General features: G+C 39.2%; 1 pseudogene across 1 annotated transcript; it reads left to right on the top strand.

The window, feature by feature from the left end:
• The first annotated feature begins 12142 nt into the window (after window positions 1–12142).
• Window positions 12143–14119, top strand: LOC148855495 (cytochrome P450 71A9-like; annotated as a pseudogene). The gene is made up of 2 exons (XR_016095008.1): window positions 12143–13110; window positions 13255–14119. The product of XR_016095008.1 is annotated as a cytochrome P450 71A9-like (transcript).
• The last annotated feature ends 2961 nt before the right edge of the window (window positions 14120–17080 follow it).

Below are 17080 nucleotides of genomic sequence, written 5' to 3'. Positions count from 1 at the left end.
AGTGGGAGAGAGGGGAAATTTATATGGAAAACTATATTACAGTGGGGATTTCTAGGCCATGACTCCCTAGGTCCCCTTGGGCTCCACCCTTGATTTAGAAACTATCATTAAAAGCAAGTTAGGAAAAGGATTCAAACTTCTCACAAATCATAATTACAAAAATACTCATGAATATTTTTTAGTCTTTTTTTTCTCTTTTTGTTTTAAAAGGCTTAGCAAAACACTTCAAACACTTAACAAAGGTCTTATAATAGATATAGTGCAAATGCTCTTGATAGGCAAGGAGTATCCTTCAATGCAAGAGTAGATTATGCTTTAAAACCTCAATGAAACAATTGATAAATCTAATGACATTGCACAGTATTATGTTTTCAAGTGTAGGGCAATATCAATGTGATGTTGACACACAATTAGTATGAAGCCTTATTATTTCCATTCACACTCTTTGGGGATATGGGAAGGAAAATGTGAAAGGTCAGCTTTCAACACCCAATTTTGGCTCATTACCTCTCCAAGATTCCCTAAGAAACCAAATCTTATTTCAAATATGTCATTAAATCTACAAGATTCCCTTTCGATGATCACGATTATACCACTTCATCACACCTGTGATACAATCAGATTCCATACATCCCTAAAACTATCGACGAATTTGATACTACAACACTTTTCAAACCTAAAACTTGTTATCCAAACATCCCTAAAACTATCAAACCCTCCCAACAATCCCATAACCTAAATTACTATCACTCTACCAAGTTTTAACAAAAAATTTCACCATTTACCTATCAATCAAACCAAGATTCCATTTTGAGACATTTCATTAGCTGAAATACCTACTACCCAAATTCCTATGGTTCCAACATATATGAAGTCATCAAACACTCCCATCAGAGCCTAAATACATTAAGATACCCATCCATTAAATTTCAGACCCAAAAATACCTATTTTATCCATCATTTAAAAATATTTTAAATCGACCATTCTCATTGGTCGTAGCTTTCCTAAGCCAAGATCTCCATCACAACACCTTCCCTGAGACTTTGAAATCATGCCCTCACCTTTCTAGAAATCTTGACCAACCTTCCATCAAATTACATACATAGAATCTTCATTTTGCCCTTCCTACAGAAAAGATTTTGGGTCGACCACCCTTATTGTCCACTACTTAAAAATTCAAGATCCACATCTCGGTACAACTCTGAAGACCCTCAAATCTTACCCTTACCAGCTTTCTAGGCCTCCCGATTGGCCATGCACCAAAATTCAAATGCAAAAACACTCGTTTTACCCCTTATATAAAAAGATTCCAAATTGAGCCTTTTCATTGGCCTCAATCGTCCAAATTGAATATCTGCATCACGACAGATCTCCCAAGACTATCAAACCCCATTGTCACCTTTTTGGTCAATCTCATTACTTATATACACAAAACCACTATATACACAACTAGAAAAATTCCGCCGCTATAGGGATATCTGACGCTGCCTACATTCATTTTAAGAGCTGGCGCAGCGGATTATTTGGCAGATTCATAATAAACTATAATTAAACCGGTCTAATGAGGAGAAATAGCGCAGAGGGAAAAACCTTTTTCTCTCGTGCCAAATATCTCTATTCGACAAGAAATCAAGAAGACAACATCTCCTGATCACTTTTGAAGAAGACAAACTTTCTTCTTCATGAGAAAGAAAAATTGCAAAGTACAAATGCAATTCGTGCAAGTTTTATTCTTCGTTTGAGAAGTGAAAATATCTGTTTGAGAATGAGGAACTTTCAAGCAAGCACCACCGACCTTTGTTCGTTCGAGCAAGAGAGGAGAAGATGACATTCCAACCCTTCTTTTAATCATTTTCATCTTCCTCCTCTTTCGTTCTACCAAGACAGAAGGTTCTCTTTCTAGTGTGAAGTGAGAACCAACCGACCATCTTCCTCCTTTTTCCTTCTCCTCTGTCTTTTTTTCTCGTCTTATCGTAAATCCTATTAGATTGTAGGATAGGGAATTGGTGGATGCTAGCACTAATTATTTTTTTGGAAGAGATTTTCTTTGATCCTAATGATATTGATGGAAGGATATGGTGTTCATAATGTGTAAACTATTTTTTCCTTGTACATCTTTCTTCCAAGGTTTAACATTCTCTGCTCCACCTCTGTCAGTGTTGCCAGTAAAAGCAATTTGTCTGGGCTCAACTCTCCGAGAAATCATTTTGCTAGGAAGCCTATCAACTAGAAGTTAGAACCAATTCCTTTGTGGTCTTTCAAAGGAGAAGACCTTTTATTTGTTTCCTTTGATGCCATAGATGCTCTATTTGTAAAGATAACTATGAGATTTTCCATTTATTAATCTTTTGTAACTTTGTCTCTACTGCCTGGAAATTTTTCTTCTCTTTCTGGCTTAGTTGTTAACATCCAAATGATGTAGAAAGCCTTTCTAGACCTTTATACTTCTCTCCAAAGAATGGGTAATGTTTTGTTGTGGTGAAAGGGCAACAATTCTTTTGTCCATGTGGGAAGAGAACAATTCAAAAATCTTCTCAAGTAAGGACATCATAGGAGGACCTATTTGACTTGTTGCAATAAGAGTAGCATACCAGATGAAAATAAGCAACAAGTCAAAGGGTTTCTCAACAGATGAGACTATTAGGGGCTTTCCTTCAGTGGTGGCATCTTCAACTAGGAGAATTGTTACCCTGTATTGACAACCTAGGTGCATTAGGCATTGGGGAATTTGTTAGGAATCATATAGGGGAGACTAATGGTGTTTTGATAGGTGTTGGAAATGCCTTTCAGGTAGAACTGCTTTCAACTAGGAGAGCTGTTACCCTCGTGATTTGGTTTCCCCCGTGTGTGTTATTTCAAACTAAACTTTGATGTTGATGGCTGCTGTATTGACAACCTAAGTGCATTAGGCATTGGGGAATCTATTAGGAATCACATAGGGGAGACTAAGGGTGTTCTGATAGATGTTGGAAATGCCTTTCAGGTAGAACTATTTTTCCTGTTTCAAAGATTGTTTGTGCTCTTCGTTGAACTTGATGAGGTTGACCAGTTTTTTCAGAGTGTTTGAGGCATACACCTCGAGGCATGCCTTGGGGTGAGGTATATTCAAAACAATTCTGATGTGCTAGTGATGTCCATTCGTCTTGTGAAGTATACACTTCATGGTTTGCAGATTGTATGGAGCATAGAAGCATACATGTGAAATACACTTTAACCTTGAAGCATATACTGATTCATATCGTCACATCACTTATCTTGCACCCAAGCATTGTGAATAATTGCTTGTTAGAGAAACCTCTATTTTTCTGAGATAGTTAATGCAAGAATGAAAACCTTTTTTTTTTTTTTTTTGATAGTTAACATATCACATAACCATAGGGGGAATAGGCCTACACCGGACTTCTTTAAATGGGAAAACCTGTTGAGACAAGGTTTGGCAGAGGACCTTAAAAAGGGAACCACAAGAAAAAATCCCTTTGGGTTGAGGAGTCCAAAGGGAATATGGTACTTGTTCTCCCATCTTCATCATATGGGGGCTGGACTGTTTGGTCCCCTCATGAATTTGGGCAACAAATAAAGTTCTAATATATTGAGCTCCAAATATATTTATAGTTTCATATGCTAATATAAAATGTGGACTTATGATAGCTTAAAAAAATGGGGCTACCAGTTTTACTTGTTAGTCTATTATATTTTGAAATTTCATTTTTACCCCAAGAAATAGCAATATGAAATTATTTCCATATTGTTACTTACCAAAAAAATATTTCCATATTGTTGCTAATAAAAAAAATGTTGTAATCTTTCTTAACCCTAACTATTCATCCCTAATCACACTTATTCGAAAGTTGATGAGGGCGGATTTGGCTCTCCAGTGAAATTGTGACACTTTGCATCTCATGCCAACCAAGTGCAACCTCTAGACAACTGGGCAGATCGGGCAGCTCGGCAGAGCTTGCCACAGGCATCTTGCCACTTACAGACAGCTCGGCGTAGCTCACCACAAGCAGCTCGACAGAGCTTGCCACAACTCGCCATAGGCAGCTCGACATAGTTAACCACAAGCAGCTCGGCAGATCTCACCACAAGTAACTCGGCATAGCTCACCATCAGGGAGCTCCACCATCCTCTCCTAGGAGCATGTCAAATGACGAGGTACTTAGCAAAATAAAAAATAAAAAAAAATTGGTACATGACCAGAACCGGTTACATCAATTGGCACCATCTGTGGGAACATGCTACAAAAGCTAAGTTCTCATCCTACAAAAGCTAAGTTCTCATCTTACAAAAGCTGAGTCCTCTTCTCCTAGAAAACTAAGTCCTCACTTTTTAGAAATTGAAGCTCTCGCTTTATAGTTTACATTTTTTATGAACTCAAAGACTATGCAGGGAGCTAGCAGACTAAGCATCTCTACCAACTTTACTTTCAATTCAGATAAAACCTCATCAGTCCTCTCTGCAAGGTCCCCTCTACAAAGATGAGCTCTTTGTGGCTTCCGCGGGAGTTGGCAGCCAACAGACTACATAGGCACCCATGCTGGTCGAGCCTTCCAAGGCTCCCGTGTGAGCTGGTGACCTAAAGTTAGTAGTGCTGCCCCCGAAGGTCGAGCTCCTAGTAGCTTCTTGTAGGAGTGGGTGACCAGCATTACGAGGCTGATGCAACGTAATCACAGGTAGCTCGGCACCCAGTCAGCCTGACGCCTCACAGGTAGCTCAGCACCTGGTCAGCCTGACACCTCACAGGTAGTTCGGCACCTCACATGCAACTCGACACCTGGTCAGCTCGGCACCTCACAGGCAGCTCAGCACCTGGTCAGATTGGCACCTCACAGGTAGCTTGGCACCCAGTCAGCCTGACACCTCACAGGTAGCTCGGTACCCAATCAGCCTGACACCTCACAGGTAGCTCGACACCTGGTCAGCTTGGCCCCTCACAGGAAAAGCTTACGAGCCACATTACTGCTTAAGACCCAGCCGCCTCTTCGGCACGGGCAAAGTCAAGAAGAGTGGACTACGAGTCGCTCCCAAATCCTACGAGCCACATTACTGCTTAAAGACCCGATCGCCTCTTCGGCATGGGCAATGTCAAGAAGAGTGGACTATGAGTCGCTCCCAAAGTCTACAAGCCACATTATTGCTAAAAACCTAGTCGCTTCCTCACCATGGGCAAAATCAACAAAAGTGAACTATAAGTTGCCCCTAGAGCCTAAGGGCTATAATATTGAATTGGCGGAGACCTCCTCACCTTACAGGCAGCTCGCTACTTGCAAGCAGCTCGCCACATACAGGCAGCTCCCAAAGCCTAAGGAATTGGATCAACACTTACTAGCTCGTCGACTTACGAGCCAAAAGAATAAATCTACTCCCTTCGATGAGTTACTCTCAGCTCGGGAGTGGGGGGCAAATGATGAGGGCGGATTTGGCCCTCGAGTGAAATTGTGACACCTGGCACCTCATGCCAATCAAGTGCAGCCTTAAGACAACTGGGCAGCTCGGGCAACTCGGCAAAGCTTGCCACAGCTCGCCATAGGTAGCTCGGCATAGCTCATCAAAGGCAACTCAGCATAGCTCACCATCAAGGAGCACGACATATCTCTCCTCTAGCATCCAATCCTACTTTTTCATGCTAGGACATGGCACGCTGAAGTAGACTTCCATTTCTTACGGGACTTGGTACCGAACAAAAGCATTCAAGTGCAGTTTGTATCCACAGGAGATCAGGTGGCAGATGTGTTCACCAAGCTACTCAGTGGGACGAGTTTCTAGTGGTCTAAATTCAAGCTTCATGTTCTAGTAGACAGTTAGCTTGAAGGGGGCGTGTTAAGATAATGATGAAGAGTCCTCAACGTGTTGGAGTTTAGGAGCCTATCCTATTATCTCATCAGTTAGTTTCCTTGTTGTACTTTGTATTTATCACACAGAAGTTGATTGTAATCCCAACTGCTATTCAATGTATATAAATAGATACCAAGGCCAAACCATTATGAATTGGTTCTTCCCATTCTATTAGTTTCAGTCTTCTATTCTCTCTTTGGTATTTCTTTAGCCTCTCCTAATGAAGCTTTAATAGTAGAGTCTTCAATATGAGAAATAGAAATACTCCCACCATTGCCAACCATTATCCAATCTAATCCTTGGTACTCACTTTGAATGGAGAGATTATTAAGATTAGACGTCAAATGATTAGTGGCCCTGGAATCGGGGTACCAACTTCCATCATTCATAACATGTGAGGAGGATGCAGAATGAGCTTGTTTTTTAGGCTTGTTGTCGACAAGCTCTAGATAACATTGGCAGGTAGCAGCACTATGTCTGGTGTAGCAGCACAACTAATAGATCACTAAGGTGTCTCTGTTATTGGATTTCCAAGAGAATGACTAACCAGAAGGTGGATACTGATTACCGTTATTACTCAGCTGTTGGGGTTTGTAGTAACTTTGCTGCTGCTAGGTACCACTGCTTTGTGTCTAAGGTTGTTGCAGCTTGGACATGGGAGCATCCTTCTTGCATGTCACCAAATTGATAGTTGGTCTAGACATATTCTCAAAGAAAGAACGTTGCTCTATACATTTCTCAAATGTAAGAAGTAAACTCTGAATGTCTGGTAGTGTCAGTTCGTTAAGTCTCATTGTGATAGAGATAACAAATGTGTCATATTCTGCCAATAATCCTTCCAACAAATGATGGATGGGGTCTAAGTCTGGCATCAGGTATCTAGATGCGGTCAGAGAGTCCGCAATGCTCTTCACCTTTTGGATGTAGTTAGAGGCACTTAGGTCTTCCTTTCTAACATTTGCTTGTTCAAGTTTTAGATCACGGATTCGAGCTTTACTTGCTGAAGAGAAAAGACGGTTGTAGACACCCCATTTTTGTGCTCTTCAGTCTTTTTGCAACACTTTAAGCTTCAAGCATGCTTCAACTAACCTCGCAGCCGACCGGGGGTTATTTTTAGAATTTTATAAAATTTGAGCCTCAAGAATCCAATACCATAGGTACATGCAGCCCAAAAATTTGAATCCAATGACACCAAGATCACCCAAATCCGACACCGTTTACCCCTTCATCTTTAGACCCAAAGATGGAACTGATTCCAATCGTCCAATTGGAGCCATTTTGACCCTAAACCTAATTTCACACCAAATAAGAAATCCAAAGCCAAAGATATGTAGAGTCTAAAAATCCAAATCCAACAACACCAAGATCACCTGAGTCTGACACTGTTTACTCCTTCATTTTAACACTCGAAGTCGGAACCAATTTCGATTATCTAATCGAAGTCATTTTGATCTTGAAACTCATTTCACATCAAATCCAAAATCCAAGACTATAGGTATGTATATCCCAAAAATCCAAATCCAACGACACCAAGATCACCTAAATCCAACACCGTTTACACCTTCATCTTAAGACCCAAAGCCAAAATCGATTCTAATCATTTCATTGGGATCATTTTGATCCTTAACCTCATTTCACATGAAATCAGAAATCTAAGACCATAGGTACATATAACCCAAAAATCCAAACCCAGCAACACCAAAATTACCCAAATCTAACAATATTTACCCCTTCTTCTTAACCTCCAAAGTTGGAACCGATTCTAACCGTCTGGTCGAGGTCATTTTGATCCTTAACCTCATTTCACATAAAATCAAAAATCCAAAACCATAGGTACATATATCATGAAAATCCAAATCCAACAACACCACGATCACCCAAATCCGACACCGTTTACCCCTTCATTTCAAGACTCAAAGCCGGAACTGATTTTGATCATCCGATCAGGATCACTTTTGATCATGAACAATATACCATACAAAATCTGAAATTCAACCTTGTATATGGGTAGAGCTCAAAATTTTGATTCCAACAGTACCAATATCATCCAATTCTAGTACCGTTAACCCCTCCATCTTGAGACCCAAATCTAGACTCGATCTGGACCTTCCATTTATAATCCTCTTCACTACAAAATCAAACCTAGGACATACCACGACCAAACCTTTCTCCCAGCCTCTAGAACCATTTTAAAATCCAAGATTTAACCAACTAGGAGCCTCTAACCAATCAATCCAATCACCTAAACTTGGAATGTCCAATTTAAGTAAATTGGTGAAATCTTCCACTCATTGTCTTGATTGATTGAGAGGGATTTCTCCCAAAGCTATCTTGACAGTCCATTCTCTCAATCAATCTCCCTCCAAAAACCCTTTAAACCTCATCCATTAATCTCCCTTATCTCTTCTTAGCACCCGATTTTTGTTCAGTTCCACTTGTCATACCCCAAGGGCCCGATCAGACCTGACCAACCCCTTTAGGATGTGCTAAAATCTGATGACACCAAATTTCAACTCGAACACCCTCAAATCCACCTTAATCTATAATATTCCCTTTTGATGACCATGATCATAACACATCACCACTTCTGCCACACAATCAAACTTCACCATATGAAATAAAACCTTTTAGCATCCAATCACACCATGTTTCAATCCTAAATACCTGGATTTTTTCGTTCATCCATAAGAGATTCAGTTTCGATACATCCGGTCCCATAATGCTTATCGAACCAAAAACTTGCAATCTACGTGTCCTAGATGTGATCAAATCCTCCCAACAACATTGCACTTCAAATAAATGCCATTCCACCAAAATCCAACATGAAATCCCCTCCTTTAACCATTCATCAAGATAAGATTCCATTTTAAGCCACCTCATTGGCCGAGATATTCGCTACCCAAATTCCTGTGATTCCAATGCCTCTAAAGACATGAAACATACCCATTGGACTCCAAATATCTCGATCAACAACCCGTCGAATTTCAGATCCAAAATACCCATATTGTCCTTCGTACACAAAGATTCCGAATCAACCACTCATGTCACCTGATAATCTTCGAACTCAAGATCTGCACTTATATATTAATATATATAAGCTCAATTAAGCTCATGAGCCTTACGATCTAAGTTATATTAAGCTTAAGCTCGGCTCAATTTGTTTCCAACCCTAATCACTTCTTACAAAATGGGTAATAATAAATATTAATAATTATTCCCATCTATAACATCAGTACAATTTACAAATAAGATAATCATTGTAGACTTTTTTCCCTTCCAAAGTTCAAAATCTCCATTTAAGGGAAATTATTGGTTTCTTCCTTTAAGGTTTCTTCTATTATGTTACCGGAAAATGATAGAATAGCTAGATATATAGGGTGTTGGAAATATACAAACGCTTACACTAGAAATTGACATACCAACACAATATACTAGCATTGGGATGGTATCTAGGTTTCATACTTTTAATGGCAAAAACCAGTTGTAATTTCTTGCTTGTTAAATATCTTGAGGAGATTTACCTAAAGTTGCATTTTGGTCTGTTTACTTTTTGGATGATGCATGTAAGTACATTAATCTATTTATTTTCTATGGTGAGATATGTGGGACTTGCATTGATTTTTTTATAAGTGAATGTGTGAGTGGATCCCATAGGTGCATGATAACCGCATATGCTAATGTGTAAATAGGGACTAATTTGTTATATTGTATAGGGAAATGTGCGAGTGGAGCCATTTTAATATTTTGTGTAGATAAATGTGTAAGTGGGATTCACAAGTAATATTTGCATGTTTGAATGTTATTGGGTTCCTCACATAACATATGTATGTAAGAGATAGGGATCAACATGTGTGCTTGCTAAACAGTCTTTTGGGCTTTCTACCTTTTGAAAAGATCTTTAAAAAAATTGCAGGCAAATGGTCTTTTGTCTGTGAAGATCTCTACCTGTAAAAAACTCATTAATCTTTTAAGGCCTTGAACTTTTGAAAAATAATCCAAAAAAGACTTGCTAAATGCCTCCTAAATGATTATTATGATTCAAGAAATCACTCCTCATTTTATAAAAGTCTTATCCCAATAATAGAGGGTTGGCTATGTAGACATTTCATTTTGTTCGATGCCATAAGTATTAGTAAAGGGTAACATGACCCAGTAAAACATGATAGTCGCATTTTAGAATTTTAGAAATGTCTCACAAAGAAAATGACATACACATTTTTTTCAAAATAATTGGGACTTGCCCCTCACACTCACACCAACCTCATAGAAAATCCCACTGTATTGGGAACGTCTCGCCATGAATAAGAACATACAAGGATTAGAATTTTAGAAATATCTGACACGCAACATGTCATGCACATTTTTTTCAAAACACATGACATAACTGAATATGAATCAGGATTCGCTTCTCGCACTGACATCAACCTCATAGAAAATCCCACCGATGCATTGGGAACATCTCCCCATGAATAACAACATACAGGGATTAGAATTTTAGAAATGTCTCACAAGTCATAAGGAACATGTCATACACTTTTTTTTCAAAACACATGACATAAATGAGAGTGGTCCTCATACCGAATTCATAGAACATCCCACCACGTATTAGGGAGCCCAGATTTCGTACAAACTTTTCCTACCCAATCTCTACCCGCCTAGGAAAAGTGAGTAGGAAATCCCGGGTGCATATTAGGAACATCTCCCCATGAATAACAACATACAGGGATTAGAATTTTAGAAATGTCTCACAAGTCATAAGGAACATGTCATACACATTTTTTTTTCAAAACACATGACATAAATGAGAGTGGTCCTCATACCGAATTCATAGAACATCCCACCACGTACTAGGGAGCTTAGATTTCGTACAAACTTTTCCTACCCAATCTCTACCCGCCGAGGAAAAGTGAGTAGGAAATCCTGGGTGCATATTAGGAACATCTCCCCATGAATAACAACATACAGGGATTAGAATTTTAGAAATGTCTCACAAGTCATAAGGAACATGTCATACACATTTTTTTTTTCAAAACACATGACATAAATGAGAGTGGTCCTCATACCGAATTCATAGAACATCCCACCACGTACTAGGGAGCTCAGATTTCGTACAAACTTTTCCTACCCAATCTCTACCCGCCTAGGAAAAGTGAATAGGAAATCCCGGGTGCATATTAGGAACATCTCCCCATGAATAACAACATACAGGGATTAGAATTTTAGAAATGTCTCACAAGTCATAAGGAACATGTCATACACATTTTTTTTTTCAAAACACATGACATAAATGAGAGTGGTCCTCATACCGAATTCATGGAACATCCCACCACGTATTAGGGAGCTCAGATTTCGTACAAACTTTTCCTACCCAATCTCTACCCGCCTAGGAAAAGTGAATAGGAAATCCCGGGTGCATATTAGGAACATCTCCCCATGAATAACAACATACAGGGATTAGAATTTTAGAAATGTCTCACAAGTCATAAGGAACATGTCATACACATTTTTTTTTTCAAAACACATGACATAAATGAGAGTGGTCCTCATACCGAATTCATGGAACATCCCACCACGTATTAGGGAGCTCAGATTTCGTACAAACTTTTCCTACCCAATCTCTACCCGCCTAGGAAAAGTGAATAGGAAATCCCGGGTGCATATTAGGAACATCTCCCCATGAATAACAACATACAGGGATTAGAATTTTAGAAATGTCTCACAAGTCATAAGGAACATGTCATACACATTTTTTTTTCAAAACACATGACATAAATGAGAGTGGTCCTCATACCGAATTCATAGAACATCCCACCACGTATTAGGGAGCCCAGATTTCGTACAAACTTTTCCTACCCAATCTCTACCCGCCTAGGAAAAGTGAGTAGGAAATCCCGGATACATATTAAGAACATCTCCCCATGAATAATAACATACAAGGATGAGAGATATTTTTGATGTGTGGTTGTGACATACTGTGAGGTTGGTGTGAGGAACAGATCCAGACTTGGCATACACATGGGTATGTACCATCCACCACCCTTAGATGAACATAATGCTTTCTAAAATGAAGTTACAACCACCGGTAAGCTAGTTCATATATATCAATTCCAACCACACAATCGATCTGATAAAGTGTAGATGTTAGTGACCATATAAAAAAAGTCCACATGGCGTGTTGTATCTGGGAACATTAATTTCCATGTTTTATTGGTCATGAGATGTCGGTGTGGTGGTCACAATCAATGCAAGCTCCATCTGGAACGAACTTAAGTGGTCATATATTGCATCTTCTACAGTAGAAAGAAATATAGTAGTAGTTGTGTTATTTAAGGCTAGATTCAAGCTAAAAATAGTTATTGCGCACCTTGTACAATGGATGTTTCCATATTATGTCTTCTTCCCATCCTGATTCTTCTTCTTTCCATCCTGTTTATTCTTCAAACAAAAAAGATGGTTATTGTAGAGAGGAATGTAAACGTCCCTCCTGGCCCTTCTAGGCTTCCCATCATTGGGAATTTGCACCAAATTGGCAAGCTCCCCCATCGCTCCTTATGGCAACTAGCGAAGCGATATGGCCCTCTGATGCATTTACAGCTGGGCCATGTATCAACGGTGGTGATTTCCTCAGCCAAAATGGCCGAGGAGGTTCTTAGGACTCATGACCTTCAGTTCTGTAGCAGGCCTTCCCTAGTTGGACCCAGAAAACTTTCTTACCAATTCAAAGATATAGCTTTTTCGCCATTCGGAGAGACTTGAAGAAGATTTGTTTTGTCCAACTTTTCAACACAAAGAAGGTGCAGTCGTTTCAATTCATAAGGGAGAACGAGGTGGATCTGATGATCGACTTGATAGCAAGATCTTCCTGTTCTTCGCCTGGTACTCCTATTAACATTAGTGAAATCATGCTTTCCCTTGTCAACAACATCATCTGTAGGATTGCTCTGGGTAAGAGGTTTCAAGATGAAGTGTGTACAAGAAGTAGATTTCAATACATGCTGCAAGAAGCACAGGCTTTGTTGGGTGGCTTCTATTTTGAGGATTACTTCCCATCCATTGGCTGGATAATCGATGTGCTAATTGGACAAACTTCTAGGCTTGAAAAGAATTTTAGAGAAATGGATGATTTCTATCAATCTGTCATCGATGAGCACCTAAATTCTGAGACACAGGAAGTGCTGGGCCATGAAGATATCATTCATGTCTTGCTTCAACTAAGAAAGGATGCAATTGGTGGAATTGACCTCACCATAGACCACATAAAGGCTGCCCTCATGGTCACCACTCATCACATATTTACTGCATGTCCTCCTTTTTGTTTTTTTTTTCTTCTTCTTTTTTTGCCTTTGGATGAGCATCTGTACATCAGATGATTTGTTTAACTGAAGTTTACATAATTTTCAATTATGCCTCCATTTCAGGATATTTTTGTTGCTGGAACTGATACAAGCACAGCAGTCCTTGTTTGGGGAATGACAGAGCTCATGAAGAACCCAAGAGTGATGAGAAAAGCTCAAGACGAACTTAGAAATGCAATTAGGAAGAAAAGAATGGTGGAAGAGAGTGATCTTGAACAGCTTCAATACCTCAGAGCAGTGGTGAAGGAGATCCTAAGAATGCACCCTCCTGGTCCATTGCTAGCTCCACGGGAAACCATGGAGGAATGTAAGATCAGTGGATATAACATTTGCCCTAAAACAAGGGTTATTGTGAGTCCATGGGCTATTGGAAGAGATCCTAAGTTTTGGGAAAACCCAGAAGAATTTTACCCAGAAAGGTTCATGGATGGTTCCATTGATTTTAAAGGACTCCATTTTGAACTTGTACCATTTGGAGCAGGCAGAAGGCATTGTCCTGGGATAAACCTTGGAGCAGCAATTGTGACTCTTACACTCTCAAATATTCTCTACTCATTCGACTGGAAATTGCCTTGTGGAATGAACAAGGAAGATATCGACATGGAAGAGGCACCTGGTCTCACTACTCACAAGAAATTGGCTCTTCACCTTGTTCCCATCTCATATAATCAGCACCTCTAGGCTCTAGGCTAGGCAGAAATATGAAGTCCAATTAATTTGATCCCATTGGTATAATTGGGGCTTATTTTTATGTGTCAATAACAATCTATCGTGATGGAGAGTTGTTGATCTGAATGGAAATTGTAGTTTATTAGTCCTACTTAAACATGGTGTAAGACAATAGATTTACATAAATGGATATTTTGGGGCACAGTGGGGACCATGGATCCCTTGGGTCCCCCCTAGTTCCACCTTAATTTGATGGCAACCCTTCAATTAACTATCATGTATTGGATATGTTAAAATTATGAATATGCCCTTGTTACAAATGTGCATGGTGAAAACCATTCAATCTCTAGATTGCCTAAGTATGGTGTGCCTACTAACAAGGGAAATTTAAGTGCAATCCCAACTTGGTCTTTGTTGTTTACTTGATGAAGTGAACAATGAAGCCCACTTAAATCAAGTGAATCTCCTTTTTGGTGATAGTTTGGTAAACCTTTGTTCTAATAAAGTTTCTCATGAGCCAAAATGGGATTTTAAAACATTAAAAACTCTAAAACATTGCACTAGTGTGTCCCTTCAGGACAATTAATGGAATGGGTGTACTTGCATATTTATTGAAATATTAAGCGAGATTTTTTACAGAGGTCCAAGTACAGGGGAAATTGTGGTTTATTTTTGCCTTATAGTTGAGTTTGCCTTGTATATATGTGAGAAGTAAATAAGTAAAATGAACCAGTCCCCACTTTAATGGAAGAGAATGGAGATAGAAGGGTTTATTTGTTTGGAAGTGAGGTAGGAGAAAGGTGGTGCAAATTTTGCATTAGTTTTTAAAATGCAATATTTGTACTGTTAGTGAGTACAAATGAGAGAAAAGGTGCAAATTTCATGTCAGGTAGGAGTGCAAATCACAGTTTCTAACAAACAAATGCAAAAACTGAACCAAATGCAAAATTTATTGAGAAAAGGTAAGGTATAATGCATTACACAAAATAAAATAAGTACAAAGAAGGATCATTAGAACAGGCCTAGACCCAAGGGACCCACAAATAGAAAAGATTACTTCTTGCCTTTGTGCAAGGGTTTCCTATATCTGTTTCCCTCTCTACCTTCCTTTGCTAAGCTGCTTCCCTCTACTTCATATTCTTCCTATTGTTTCATGGTTAACGATGAGATATTGAAGATCAAGACTTTTTTCTGAATTATTTTAATATTGTTAAAGATAGAAGAGAGGATGCTTCCTATAAGTTGTGAGGTAAGGCTAAAGAGGTGGGGGAAGTAAGGGTGTTGGCTCTAGGACAAAGTAATGGGCAATTTTAGGGAATAAGAAGACTAGAATGCTAGGACTCTTGCAATGCTCTCGAGATTATCTCGTGTGTAGGACTTCGGGCCTCCCCCTCATTTATAGAGGGAAATGTGTGACTATAATAGGGAACAGGAAAATGATCAGAGGAAACGTTTTTGCCTTAGAAAGGCAGTTATAATTCATTGAATACATAACCAGTAAATAGCTAGGGTTTCACCATGTGCCTATGAGAATCTCTTAGGATTAGGATTTCCTATCGTTAGAGTTCTCATGTGGACACTCTTATAGCAACAACCCTTTTCGAGAGCTTACTCATAGTCACATGGGACGACACTCTATGTACAGTTGTGCCAAAGTTAATATGCGATATCACAAATAAACTGACATCATTTCTGCTTTAGTGGGTTCCATGGTGGTTACCTTTGCATTATTCCAACCCTCATTGTAGGTTTTGTGATGGCTATCTACATGTACTTACACTTCCTTCAGTAAAGAATGGAGATGTTCTCTCATGCATCTTTAGAGTCTCCACAAGTTGAAACCTAAATGTTGCAAGGCTAAAAAGGAATGATTTGAAAATCGTGGAAGGTCAAAGATTCAACTATTTTGGCTCCTTTCTAGTACAATTCCCTACAAGCTTGGATGACCAGATAATTGAAAAGGGACTATGGCTATTTGACAATGATCTTATTGTCACCTAGAAGGTGGAGCAAATACAAGTCCAAAACACTATAGTCTTCATCTTATAGAAATCTGATAACATCTATTGGGTCTCCTGATAGCTTATCTCAATATCAATGTGGATAAATGTATTGCATTCATGGTTGGGGGCACCTCGCCTGGAGGCCCACGCCTTTTAAAACACTAATCCCAAAATGCTATGATATTTTGGAACTTTCCTATAGTTGCTCAGGAATCAAATCCTTCAAAGAAAGCAGGAGGGAAATGGAGTAGTAATGAGAAGTTCTCTATTAAGTCATTTGTTAATAACTTGTGATGATGCTTTTTTTTTTTTTTTTTTTTTTTATTTTATACAAGGTCATGTGGAGATCTAATGCTTCATGATTGGATTCTTACGGTGGAAGGCTTCCCATGGCAAGTTCCTCACTAAGTAGTTTCAGAAGAAACGGGGTATGCAATTCAAGATCCTCCATGCCATTTGTGGGCAGGAAGTGGGATTATTTAACCATCTCTGCATTCACTACCCTATTGCACATAGCATCTACGTCTGCTTTCTGAAAACTAGGGCTTTCAATGGACCGAGTTTTGGTCCAACTTGACCTAATCCTATAGTAATCCATTAGAAGTTAATCCAGATACAATCTAATCAAAATCCGACTAGTTCTATTCATTTTAGTACAAATGGGATTGGATTGGATCTGAGCTGATCCAAACTAATCGACACCTACTTAATGTAAAGCCAACCTGCAAAGAATTTCTTCAAAGCCACGAATTCCGACCAAGATGGAAAGATAAGCTTGAGGGAAGTTGATTGCCCATGAACCAAATTTGATGATATCCAATCCGATTCTATGATAATTAGAGGTATCTTTTGCAGGCTGTGTCCTGCTGGCACGCAGGCCTGAGTTAACTATGCCTGCCTGCCCCGGAACCCCTGAAAAGGAAAGCCTGGCACGAGCCAAGATGGGCTCGGGCCATGGGCAGCATGATTTTTTAGGAAATTTGAAAAAAATAATAATGAAAAAATTTAAATAGATTAACAAGATAAACAAGAAATTAAAATAAATTATATATGATATATGGACTATGCTGGGCTAGGCCTGGCATCCACTTGCTACAGTGACCAAGACCGAGTGGCTGAGTCGTGCTGGCGGCCTGGCCCGCTTTACTGCTCTAATGATGGTCCACTGGTCCAATCCGATTTGATAAGCTTAATAGACCATCCAAATCTAATTTTAT

This window comes from Nelumbo lutea, chromosome 4 (assembly GCF_056320005.1).
Source record: "Nelumbo lutea isolate HS-2025 chromosome 4, American lotus-T2T, whole genome shotgun sequence".
NCBI classification, from domain to species: Eukaryota; Viridiplantae; Streptophyta; class Magnoliopsida; order Proteales; family Nelumbonaceae; genus Nelumbo; species Nelumbo lutea.
Note: the sequence above shows the minus strand (reverse complement) of the source record. Positions and strands in the feature narration are given on the sequence as shown.